The following is a 13,031-nucleotide window of genomic DNA, read 5'->3' as shown; positions in this document are numbered from 1 at the left end:
GAATACCTCTTTTAGTTTGTTGGCATTTTCCTCAGGGGTCTCCGTAGCTCGTCCAGTGCCTAGGGTTTCCTTATCATATAGGCTGCTGGGTAGACGTGGTTCCCTTCCCTGGGTAAGAAACGCCGGTGTATGGCCAGTGGATTCCGATGTGCTTGTGTTCACTGCTAGCATAATCTCCGGCCACTTCTCGTCCCAGTTTCTCTGGTCCTGCCCTGCGAACTGCGCAATCATGGTCTTGACCGTTCTGTTCGCTCGCTCGGTTGGATTTTCTTGTGGTGTGTATGGTGCAGTGAACTGTTGTCTGATACCCATCTCGGCCAGAAAACTCTTGAAGATACGGCTTGTAAACTGCACTCCTTTGTCCGTTATGACCACCTTCGGGACCCCGTACCTTGCGATTATGCGCTCCCTAAACGCCTTCTTGAGCGACTCTGCCGTCGCACTGCGTAGGGGCACCAGTTCCGTCCATTTCGAAAACCTGTCTATCATGACCAGCAGCATTTGGTTCCCGTGCTTAGATCTTGGTAGGGGTCCAACGAAGTCTGCACATACCGTGGCCCATGGTTCCTCCGGCACTTGGGTCAACATCTTCCCAGCCGCCTGCATCTGATTGGGCTTAAACCGCATGCAAATCTCGCATTTTCGTACGTGGGCTCGGGCGTCTCTATGCATGCCTGGCCAGTAGTATCGGGCTGCCAACCGTGCAATTGTCCTTCGGCTTCCTACGTGTCCCGCGGACGGTGCGTCGTGGTTTTCCCTCAACACTGTTTCTCGTAGTGCCTTCGGGACGCATATCTTCCATGACGTGACGTCTTCACTGCCTGCTCGGTGAGGTATGTTTCTGTACAGTGTCTCACCATCCATAACATAGTCCGGGTACTTCTGCGGTTGGGTCCTTATCTTTTCGCCCATGTCCTTGATCCAGCTGCACCCTCCTGAGGTTATTGTTGCCGATGCCTCTTTTACTCCTCGTAGAGTCTCTGGTAGTGGTTGTCTTGATAATGCGTCGGCCACCACGTTTAGCTGGCCCTTTCTGTACGCTATCTCAAAGTCGTACTGTTGTAGCTCCAGGGCCCATCTGGCGATCCTTCCTGAAGGGCTTTCGATGCTGTTGAGCCACTTCAGGGCCATGTGGTCGGTTACTACCTTAAAGTGGTAACCTTCCAGATATGGCCTGAGCTTCCGGATCGCCCAGACGATCGCCAAGCACTCCTTCTCCGTTGTCGAGTAGTTCTTTTCCGCGCCGTTCAGTGTTCGGCTCGAGTAGGAGATTACTCTTTCGCCCTTTTCGGTGTCCTGGGTCAGTATCGCTCCGATGCCGTAGTCGCTGGCGTCTGTTTGCAGGATGAAAGTTCTACTGAAGTCCGGGCATGCTAGCACTGGATCTGCCACGAGTCTTGCCTTAACCTCCTCAAACGCCATCTGGTGCTCTGGTGTCCACTCCCACTTACTGCCTTTGCGCAGCAGGTCGTTCAGGGGTTTGACGATTCTGGAGAAATCTGGTACAAACCGGCGGTACCACGACGCTACTCCTAGGTATTGCCGGAGCTCTTTGACAGTCGATGGCGGTTCTAGTTCGGCGATGGCGGCTACTTTTTCTGGATCTGTTCCTATTCCCTCGCTAGTCACTCGATGACCCAGGTACAGCAGCTCCTTTTTGAAGAATTGGCATTTTTCTGGATTCAGCCTCAGATTTGCCTCCTTTAGACGCCGGAACACTTCCCTCAGGTTTCTTTTGTGTTCTTCCAGCGTGCGACCGATCACTATTATGTCATCCTGGTAAGCGAATGCGTGAGGTGACATCTCGGGGCCAATTACTTGGTCCAAGACTCGCTGAAACGTTGCCGACGCCGAGTGAAGTCCGAACGGCATTACCCTCCACTGAAACAGACCTTTGCCTGGTACCGTAAATGCTGTATATTGCCTGCTACTTTCTTCCAGTGGGATCTGCCAGTATCCATCCTTCAGGTCCAAACTGCTGATGTACCGCGCTTCTCTTAGTTGATCTAGGATGTAGTTTATGCGGGGCATTGGGTAGGCATCCTTCACTGACTTCGCGTTGATCTGCCTGAAGTCGACACACAGTCTCCACTTGCCTGTCTTCTTTTTCACCATCACGATGGGGGAGCTGTATGGGCTCTTTGAATGCTCTATGAACCCCATTTGGAGAAGCTCGTCCACCTTTGCGTTGATTTCCCCTTGAATTTTTGGGTTCTTTGGGTAGTATCTCTGCTTGATTGGCTTGTCGTCCTTCATTTTGATCTGGTGTTCTGCCATATTCGATGTTCCCGACATTGTGCTGAAGTCTGCCAGCTCTGTTTCAAGGAACGCTGTAGTATCGTCCAACTCGTTTACTTGTTGAACGACTGCTACTGATAGCTTCTCCTCGAGCCATCCATTGTGTCGGTTCCTGGCTGGTATTATTATTTCGTGTCCAGCACACCTTATCTCGGTTCCGACTTGTTTCAGGAAGTTCCATCCCAACACTAATGGATCCACTACCCCGGGTAAAATCAACAGGCTCATGGTCACTTGTTTGTTGCCGAATTTGACCTCCACCTCGAGCTGCGCATTAATTCCGCCGCACCTTCCATCTGCCAACCTAACTTGCCGTCTCGTCCTGGTAATCTTTCCTAGAGCAGCAATATTGTCCGCCAATTCTTCGCTAACGAAGCTTGCCGTTGCTCCGGTGTCGATTGTGGCTTTGTAGCTTTTCCCACCAATCATCACAGCTGGGGACAGCTGCTGCTCCTCCTCGATTAGCTCGCCCGTTGGTTTGGAGAGGTGGCATTGTGCGATCCCCGCTCGCCTCTCTGCGGCTGAGATCGCTGGCCATTTCCCGATCGTTGGCAGCAATCGACGCTCCTAACACCCACCTTGCCGCATATCCAGCAAAACAGCAGCCGCTGGTTACGACATCCTCTAGCCCAGTGTCCGTTCCCACCGCATTTCCGACAGGCCTCCTGCGGGTCTGTGATATGGGTGGCATCTTGTGGCCTCTGTGTGTTGCTTGGCGGCCTCCACAAGGTATTGTTTGGCTGTCTCTGTTGCTGTGGGGGTGGTGTCCCATGACCTCCGCGTGGTGCGTCTGTTGCCTGCTGTCGTCTGGCTTGGTGTGGTGGTGACCATTGGTCGTTTCCTCGTATGTCCTGGTTATCTGTCTCCTCGCATCTTCTGCATGTCACCTGTGTTGGTGACACGGACTTGGTCCTTGAGAACTTGTTCTCCTGTGCGAAAACTTCCCGTTCCTTTTCAAGTTCTTCGTACTCGTCTGCTAATATCATCAGCGTGTCCAGGTCCGACACTTTGTATGCCCTTAGGAAGATCCTTAGACTAGGGGTGCAGTTTTCCTTGATGATCCTTAGGGTCTCTTTAGCGGAGTAATTAAGTGGCCTCACCATCGTCTGCATGTCGATCATGTAGTCCTTGAACGACTCGCTGAAGCCTTGCTTCCTTTGCCGGACCTGGTCTGCCAGCCTGGTGAAGAAATCTCTTGGCAGGAAATATGTGTGGAAACTTTCAATGAATTCTGCCCAAGTTCTCCACTGCTTATTGTTGGCGATGAACCATTTCAACGCCCTTCCTTTTAGCAACTCCGGCATCGCTCGAGGGATCATATCGAGCTCCAAACCGTACTTGTTGGCGGACCATTCTACTTGCTCCAGGAACTCGAATGGTTTTTCCGCCCCGTCGAACCTGAACGACCATTCACGGACCTGTTTAGCGACCTTTGCATAGTCCGACTGGCTTGGTCTCGGGGTTAGCGCTGCTGCTTTCTTTTCTTGGCTTGATTCTCACCTGTGGGCCTCTTTTTGCATGTTGTCAATGCTCAGGCTTGCCACCAAGTTGTCCCCTTCAGCGTTCGTTAGCGTAATGCTTGGGCCGGCTCTGTCGTAGTATGTTGCCTCCAGCTCGGCCCAGATGTCGACGAGTTGTGGATCATTCTCTGTTTCGGAGTAGTATTCCGATAGTGCCTTCCTCATGTCGTCTAGCCTTCCCTCCAGGGCGACATTGAGCCTCTGTGCGACATGGGCGAAGTCTTCCTTCTTGAGGCGGTAAATCCACTTCTTTCCCATTTTTACTGTGCTGTTCTCACTGTTGGGACAATCACGTTGGGCGCCAGATGTAACGAACTGATTTTGTATGTCTGCTCGCTACGAGATTCGTGCGGCTAGCTCAGAAGATTGTGTGTTCGTCCCACCAAATTTATATGACGTGACTGCCCCGTGGATCAGTGAGAAAACAATGGGTTCAAATGGCAACAGTGGGATTTATTCTCGTGGTATTGGTACAGCGGGTGCGTGGCTATGCTGGCTTCTGTATCTCCTTGTTCTGGTTCCGCCGGCTGCTGGTGCTCCTCCTTCTGGCTTGTCGACGCGTTGACTCGGCTTCCGCTTGGCTCCTGGGTCTCGGGACGCTCGTAGTGGACGCCTCTGTTCACTCGCCGACGCGCTGCCTCGGGGTCGCTTGTTGCGCCTTAGACCCGCAGAGAGTTCGGCCTTGTGGGCTTAGGGAAGCGTCACCGTTCTCAGACTAGGGTGAACAAGCTTTGCTCTCCAGGCTGACGCCTTTCGAGGCAATACCTGTCCCTTGCTCTGTCCCGGACGGTCCCGCTAGGTTCTTGCTCAGTTCGCGCTGACAGTCAAGGCTGCCGCCCGGAGGCTGTCTAGCGGTTCACTTCGCTTTACGCCTAGCGCAGACGAACGTTCCACCCGGCTTCACCCTAATGCGTGACGTCCGCGACGCTCCTGCGCTCCCCAATGAGCTCCGCGCGGCGATGGTAACGTGGCTGCCGGAAATGTCTGCTGGCGTCGCTGTCGATGTCCTCTGCGCTGTCTTCTGACCAGTATCTCGTTGTTCTGGCGCTCGGGGAGCTGGGCGGTCGCTGCTCGGGAACTTCGCCGGTAATCGCAGGGCTCTCCAGGCTTCCGCCTCTTGAAACCGCAAATCGATCTACCGCTCGTCCGTCACGCCAGGTCCTGCTTGGTCGGGCAAGGCACACTGGGTCGCAGACAACTTTCCTCCCCAAGCTGACGGCTCTTCGTCGTAGGACTCTTTTGCTTCTCTCTGACAGACCCGCCGGGCGACTCGCCAGGGTGTGGTCGTGACAAAGTTAGAAAACAAACGCCTTGACTTGGCCGCGTGATGCCTTTCAGAACTCAGCCACCTGTGTCTCAATTCGGAGATTCCTGATGTCCTAATCCCGAACGTCTCGACGCGGCGATCTTGCTCCTTGTATGCTTCCCACGGCGCTGCTTCCGACGACTCGCTTGGTTGTAGCTCCCTCGTAGATTATTTGCTTGACTGACTGTTTATTTGGTACTTTAATTGATCTTGAAGGTTCGACTCCTCGTGATCGACTGATCCAGCTGCCAGCGCTCTGCGGCCTTATATAGGGCCTCCAAGCACCGTTATTCCCCTTTGCGCACGGCCCGCTGGATCTCTCCACTTTGGGTCCAAAGTCCGTGCCTCCTGGATGACCCACTTCTCCTTCACGTACCGCTTCCAATAGATGTTCCGCCCACTGCTGCCGTTCCGCTGATTCCCGTGCCGCTTGTGGCACGCCTGTGTGGCGCTCCACTGCCGAGATGTGGCACTTCCTCTCCCGGTCCAAAGTTCACGGGAGAGTCCAAAGTCCAGTGGAGTTCCGTTATCCCCTTCTGCATACGGCACTCTTGCTCTGCCCGCGAAGTCTCCATTCTCTCTCGATCTCCATCCTTGGTCTCCAATCTCTCTCGCTCTCCTTCATTGGTCTCCAAACTCTCTCGCTCTCCATCCTTGGTCTCCAATCTCTCTCGCTCTCCTTCATTGGTCTCCAAACTCTCTCGCTCTCCTTCGTTGGTCTCCAAACTCTCTCGCTCTCCATCCTTGGTCTCCAATCTCTCTCGCTCTCCTTCATTGGTCTCCAAACTCTCTCTCTCCCCGCCGCGCCGTTACTACGCGAATTCGCCGCGTATCTGGTAAGCGGCCGGCCATCTGCTGCTGCTTCTATTTGTGGGGAGTTATTCAACTCCTCACAAAATACTAGACATATAATAGAGTATGATACTCCAAATAATTTAATATTAATCTGGGGTGGAATATATTTCACCTAATATAACAACAAGAGTTCCCTGTACTCTAGAACCCTTTATAGAATTCGAAAACCATTGAAAAATAATTATGTAAATACATTTTTATGCGCAAAAACGCTGAAAACTAATCACTTATAATCACAAAAACGTATTGTAGGGCACATATAGGGCTTGATGAAAACTATAAACAACTAACCCGACTATATTATCGGACCAATTTATATAAAAAACTTAGGGAGTTTATAAAAAATTGCACTATCTGCAATCATAAAAGTTATAACAGACACCCAATGCAAATTTCTTTCGGTCAGCCACCTACTCCGGAAAGAGAAGGTGAAAATTTGCTTATCGATATATTTTATGAACAAAATTGTATATTAATTTCTTGTATAGATTCTTATTCAAAATACTTAGTCTTGAAAAAAGTTCCAAGTAAACTAAATGCAGAAAACAAAGTTTCGGAAATTTTTGCAAAAATTTCCTTTAGCCAAAACCTAGATGATAGATAACGAGCCAAGCCGTAAAGTATGATCGCAATGTGCGAATAAATCTAATCCAGGTGGAACACTAATGAAAATAAGAGTACTGAAAACATGATATATGTGCGACTTTGTGTGTATTTGTCGGCGAATGGTGTATATCAGTGTATGAGGAATGCTAGTTTCTTGGAATGCTTGTGATTCACAGAAGCTCAAATTATTTCATCATCTTATGGTTTGACTTTTTGCAATATGATTGTTTCTCTCTTCTCGCCTTGCAAGGCACTTGTGGCACGACACACAGCTGCGTTGCCAGCTTCGTTGATTTTGTTTTGTCCCTTTTGAGAGAAACCGTTATAGCGAGGCGTCAGCATTGTGTCACTGTCGCCGTGTGTGGTTCGCAGTATAGACAGATAGTAGAACGAATAGTCAGTCCTTGTAGATCGCCGCCTGCGTTCAGACCGAAACTCACTTCGCTCTAATGGAACCCGAACATAAGTTGACATATACATGCATTTTTAGCTGACTGGAGTAATTACACTCGTTTTTGTAAACAAATTTTATAGTGCCCACTGATATCCTTTTCCATAAAAACTATTATTTGCAAATGTTAAAAAGATTTAACACCTCCTTAGAGGGCCACCTAATTTTGTTGTTTTCAAATTACAATGGTTTTCCTTTGTTTAGCAAGGTGTTACATCCCCAATTTAACGGGAAAACTAATCGAGGACGAGCAACAGTTCTCTGCAGCGGTGACGATGGGTGGAAATTTGTACAAAACCACAATCGACACCGGGGCAACAGCGAGTTTTATTAGCGAAGAGCTGGCGGACAATCTGGCTGCTCTGTGAATGATTACAAGGACAAGTCGGCAAGTAAGGTTGGCAGACGGAAGATGCAGCGCAGTCGAAATCGGGAACAAGCGACTGACCATGAGTCTGCTGATATTACCAGGGGTAGTTGACGCGTTGGTGTTGGGATGGAATTTCCCCACACAGGTCGGCGCCGAGATAAAATACGAAGGTCACGAAATCGTTATACCTGCTAGGAATACACACAACGGATGGTTGGAGGAAAAGGTGTCAGTGGCAGTTGTTCAAGAAGGCGACTTCGAGAAATTCCTAGAGGCAAAACTGCCATATTTCCAGACCATGAGTGGAACATCGTGACCGAGCACCAAATCACTATGAAAGGACGGGAAACCCATAAGCAACGGTAGTACCACAAGTACTGAAGTCGCAGCGAATTCGCGTTGCAACGGCACGGCGTAAAAAGAGAGTCTAGAGAATGCAGTTAGATAGAGTTTGGAGAGCACGAAGAGAGTTTGGAGAGTACGAAGCGAGAGAGTTTGGTGAGCAGAAGCGGAGAGAGACGACAGAGCGAGGCAAACAATTGGAGGAGCGAGACTGCGAGAGACGAGAGAGTGCCGGCGCGCCGTGAACGAAGGAATAACGGTAGACTGTCGCACTTTGGACTACAGTGTGGAACCGTGCGTAGAGGGCGATAGGTCGAACGGTAAAACTGCGGACTTTGGACAATGGTGTGGTGCCATGCGCAGAGGGCGAAAAGTTGATGCCGAGGATAAACGGTACCAGGAGCCTTATATGAGAGGGCCCAGCGCAGGAAGCGGGATCAGTCATCGAGAATCAGAACGTGAGTGAACAACATCAAGCGAGTCAAAGTCGTGAAAGCCAGCAAGGAGCAAGATCGCTGTGTCGAGACGTTCGGAACAGCATAAGTTTCCGAACTGAGACACAGGAAGCTGAGGTCCTCGATGGCAAATACACGGCTAAGCTGAGTGGAGACTCGGTCAACTGTTGCAAGGACTGCTCTAGCTACGTCGGAAGGTTGCCCGAATAGTTGAGTAGGAATTCAGCGGGCATAGCACCGACGTGCTCTGTTGATCGAGGCGTGGTATTGATGGTCTGTTGGGGCCGACGGATGCCTGGAAAGCGCAGCACTTAGATACTTAGAGTCCGGTATCGGCAGTGTAGAGCCCGACGGTTGTCTGGAAAGCGCATCCAATGGCTACCTTGATTCCGACATCAAGACCCGGTCGACTGTTATGAGGACTGCCCTGACTACGCCGGACGGTAACCCAAGCAGGAACTGACAGCCCGATTACGCAGGACATCGCAGCAGGGGCATCGCAACGCAGGGGTATCGCCAAGCAAGGGCAACGCCGAGCAGCGCAGGACGTCGACAGCAGCACCACCGCACGCAAGATAGACGAGGAAGGCACAGAATCCACGCACGCTTCAGGTACGGTTGCAGCAACCCTGAGGGAAAGCTAGTTTGGAACGTTCGTCCTTGATTGGGCGTTAGCTTTATGACTGCTGATGGAAACCGGAAGGTTGCCCTGAGTGTCGAAGGGAACTGAGTGAACGTTTGGAGAGGCCGGCCCGGACAGAGCAAGGGACAGGAGGCTGTGGCTGGCAGGGTGGTTGAGAACGATGACGCTTCCCTAAGCCCAACAGCAGGAAAAAGTACCCGAAACAGCATTTAGCAGAGAGTAGTTTTGAGAATGTTATACAAGAAACCCGAAAACCCTTAAACCAGTTTAAACAACAACTGCTAATAGCAACGGGGAGGTATACAGTACATGATTAATGTATGTGGAAATTGTAACGAACTGATTTTGTATGTCTGCTCGCTACGAGATTCGTGCGGCTAGCTCAGAAGATTGTGTGTTCGTCCCACCAAATTTATATGACGTGACTGCCCCGTGGATCAGTGAGAAAACAATGGGTTCAAATGGCAACAGTGGGATTTATTCTCGTGGTATTGGTACAGCGGGTGCGTGGCTATGCTGGCTTCTGTATCTCCTTGTTCTGGTTCCGCCGGCTGCTGGTGCTCCTCCTTCTGGCTTGTCGACGCGTTGACTCGGCTTCCGCTTGGCTCCTGGGTCTCGGGACGCTCGTAGTGGACGCCTCTGTTCACTCGCCGACGCGCTGCCTCGGGGTCGCTTGTTGCGCCTTAGACCCGCAGAGAGTTCGGCCTTGTGGGCTTAGGGAAGCGTCACCGTTCTCAGACTAGGGTGAACAAGCTTGGCTCTCCAGGCTGACGCCTTTCGAGGCAATACCTGTCCCTTGCTCTGTCCCGGACGGTCCCGCTAGGTTCTTGCTCAGTTCGCGCTGACAGTCAAGGCTGCCGCCCGGAGGCTGTCTAGCGGTTCACTTCGCTTTACGCCTAGCGCAGACGAACGTTCCACCCGGCTTCACCCTAATGCGTGACGTCCGCGACGCTCCTGCGCTCCCCAATGAGCTCCGCGCGGCGATGGTAACGTGGCTGCCGGAAATGTCTGCTGGCGTCGCTGTCGATGTCCTCTGCGCTGTCTTCTGACCAGTATCTCGTTGTTCTGGCGCTCGGGGAGCTGGGCGGTCGCTGCTCGGGAACTTCGCCGGTAATCGCAGGGCTCTCCAGGCTTCCGCCTCTTGAAACCGCAAATCGATCTACCGCTCGTCCGTCACGCCAGGTCCTGCTTGGTCGGGCAAGGCACACTGGGTCGCAGACAACTTTCCTCCCCAAGCTGACGGCTCTTCGTCGTAGGACTCTTTTGCTTCTCTCTGACAGACCCGCCGGGCGACTCGCCAGGGTGTGGTCGTGACAAAGTTAGAAAACAAACGCCTTGACTTGGCCGCGTGATGCCTTTCAGAACTCAGCCACCTGTGTCTCAATTCGGAGATTCCTGATGTCCTAATCCCGAACGTCTCGACGCGGCGATCTTGCTCCTTGTATGCTTCCCACGGCGCTGCTTCCGACGACTCGCTTGGTTGTAGCTCCCTCGTAGATTATTTGCTTGACTGACTGTTTATTTGGTACTTTAATTGATCTTGAAGGTTCGACTCCTCGTGATCGACTGATCCAGCTGCCAGCGCTCTGCGGCCTTATATAGGGCCTCCAAGCACCGTTATTCCCCTTTGCGCACGGCCCGCTGGATCTCTCCACTTTGGGTCCAAAGTCCGTGCCTCCTGGATGACCCACTTCTCCTTCACGTACCGCTTCCAATAGATGTTCCGCCCACTGCTGCCGTTCCGCTGATTCCCGTGCCGCTTGTGGCACGCCTGTGTGCCGCTCCACTGCCGAGATGTGGCACTTCCTCTCCCGGTCCAAAGTTCACGGGAGAGTCCAAAGTCCAGTGGAGTTCCGTTATCCCCTTCTGCATACGGCACTCTTGCTCTGCCCGCGAAGTCTCCATTCTCTCTCGATCTCCATCCTTGGTCTCCAATCTCTCTCGCTCTCCTTCATTGGTCTCCAAACTCTCTCGCTCTCCATCCTTGGTCTCCAATCTCTCTCGCTCTCCTTCATTGGTCTCCAAACTCTCTCGCTCTCCTTCGTTGGTCTCCAAACTCTCTCGCTCTCCATCCTTGGTCTCCAATCTCTCTCGCTCTCCTTCATTGGTCTCCAAACTCTCTCTCTCCCCGCCGCGCCGTTACTACGCGAATTCGCCGCGTATCTGGTAAGCGGCCGGCCATCTGCTGCTGCTTCTATTTGTGGGGAGTTATTCAACTCCTCACAAAATACTAGACATATAATAGAGTATGATACTCCAAATAATTTAATATTAATCTGGGGTGGAATATATTTCACCTAATATAACAACAAGAGTTCCCTGTACTCTAGAACCCTTTATAGAATTCGAAAACCATTGAAAAATAATTATGTAAATACATTTTTATGCGCAAAAACGCTGAAAACTAATCACTTATAATCACAAAAACGTATTGTAGGGCACATATAGGGCTTGATGAAAACTATAAACAACTAACCCGACTATATTATCGGACCAATTTATATAAAAAACTTAGGGAGTTTATAAAAAATTGCACTATCTGCAATCATAAAAGTTATAACAGACACCCAATGCAAATTTCTTTCGGTCAGCCACCTACTCCGGAAAGAGAAGGTGAAAATTTGCTTATCGATATATTTTATGAACAAAATTGTATATTAATTTCTTGTATAGATTCTTATTCAAAATACTTAGTCTTGAAAAAAGTTCCAAGTAAACTAAATGCAGAAAACAAAGTTTCGGAAATTTTTGCAAAAATTTCCTTTAGCCAAAACCTAGATGATAGATAACGAGCCAAGCCGTAAAGTATGATCGCAATGTGCGAATAAATCTAATCCAGGTGGAACACTAATGAAAATAAGAGTACTGAAAACATGATATATGTGCGACTTTGTGTGTATTTGTCGGCGAATGGTGTATATCAGTGTATGAGGAATGCTAGTTTCTTGGAATGCTTGTGATTCACAGAAGCTCAAATTATTTCATCATCTTATGGTTTGACTTTTTGCAATATGATTGTTTCTCTCTTCTCGCCTTGCAAGGCACTTGTGGCACGACACACAGCTGCGTTGCCAGCTTCGTTGATTTTGTTTTGTCCCTTTTGAGAGAAACCGTTATAGCGAGGCGTCAGCATTGTGTCACTGTCGCCGTGTGTGGTTCGCAGTATAGACAGATAGTAGAACGAATAGTCAGTCCTTGTAGATCGCCGCCTGCGTTCAGACCGAAACTCACTTCGCTCTAATGGAACCCGAACATAAGTTGACATATACATGCATTTTTAGCTGACTGGAGTAATTACACTCGTTTTTGTAAACAAATTTTATAGTGCCCACTGATATCCTTTTCCATAAAAACTATTATTTGCAAATGTTAAAAAGATTTAACACCTCCTTAGAGGGCCACCTAATTTTGTTGTTTTCAAATTACAATGGTTTTCCTTTGTTTAGCAAGGTGTTACATCCCCAATTTAACGGGAAAACTAATCGAGGACGAGCAACAGTTCTCTGCAGCGGTGACGATGGGTGGAAATTTGTACAAAACCACAATCGACACCGGGGCAACAGCGAGTTTTATTAGCGAAGAGCTGGCGGACAATCTGGCTGCTCTGTGAATGATTACAAGGACAAGTCGGCAAGTAAGGTTGGCAGACGGAAGATGCAGCGCAGTCGAAATCGGGAACAAGCGACTGACCATGAGTCTGCTGATATTACCAGGGGTAGTTGACGCGTTGGTGTTGGGATGGAATTTCCCCACACAGGTCGGCGCCGAGATAAAATACGAAGGTCACGAAATCGTTATACCTGCTAGGAATACACACAACGGATGGTTGGAGGAAAAGGTGTCAGTGGCAGTTGTTCAAGAAGGCGACTTCGAGAAATTCCTAGAGGCAAAACTGCCATATTTCCAGACCATGAGTGGAACATCGTGACCGAGCACCAAATCACTATGAAAGGACGGGAAACCCATAAGCAACGGTAGTACCACAAGTACTGAAGTCGCAGCGAATTCGCGTTGCAACGGCACGGCGTAAAAAGAGAGTCTAGAGAATGCAGTTAGATAGAGTTTGGAGAGCACGAAGAGAGTTTGGAGAGTACGAAGCGAGAGAGTTTGGTGAGCAGAAGCGGAGAGAGACGACAGAGCGAGGCAAACAATTGGAGGAGCGAGACTGCGAGAGACGAGAGAGTG

Source organism: Drosophila suzukii, assembly GCF_043229965.1.
Source record: "Drosophila suzukii chromosome 2 unlocalized genomic scaffold, CBGP_Dsuzu_IsoJpt1.0 scf_2c, whole genome shotgun sequence".
Classification (NCBI taxonomy): Eukaryota; Metazoa; Arthropoda; class Insecta; order Diptera; family Drosophilidae; genus Drosophila; species Drosophila suzukii.
This window is presented reverse-complemented; position numbering follows the sequence as displayed.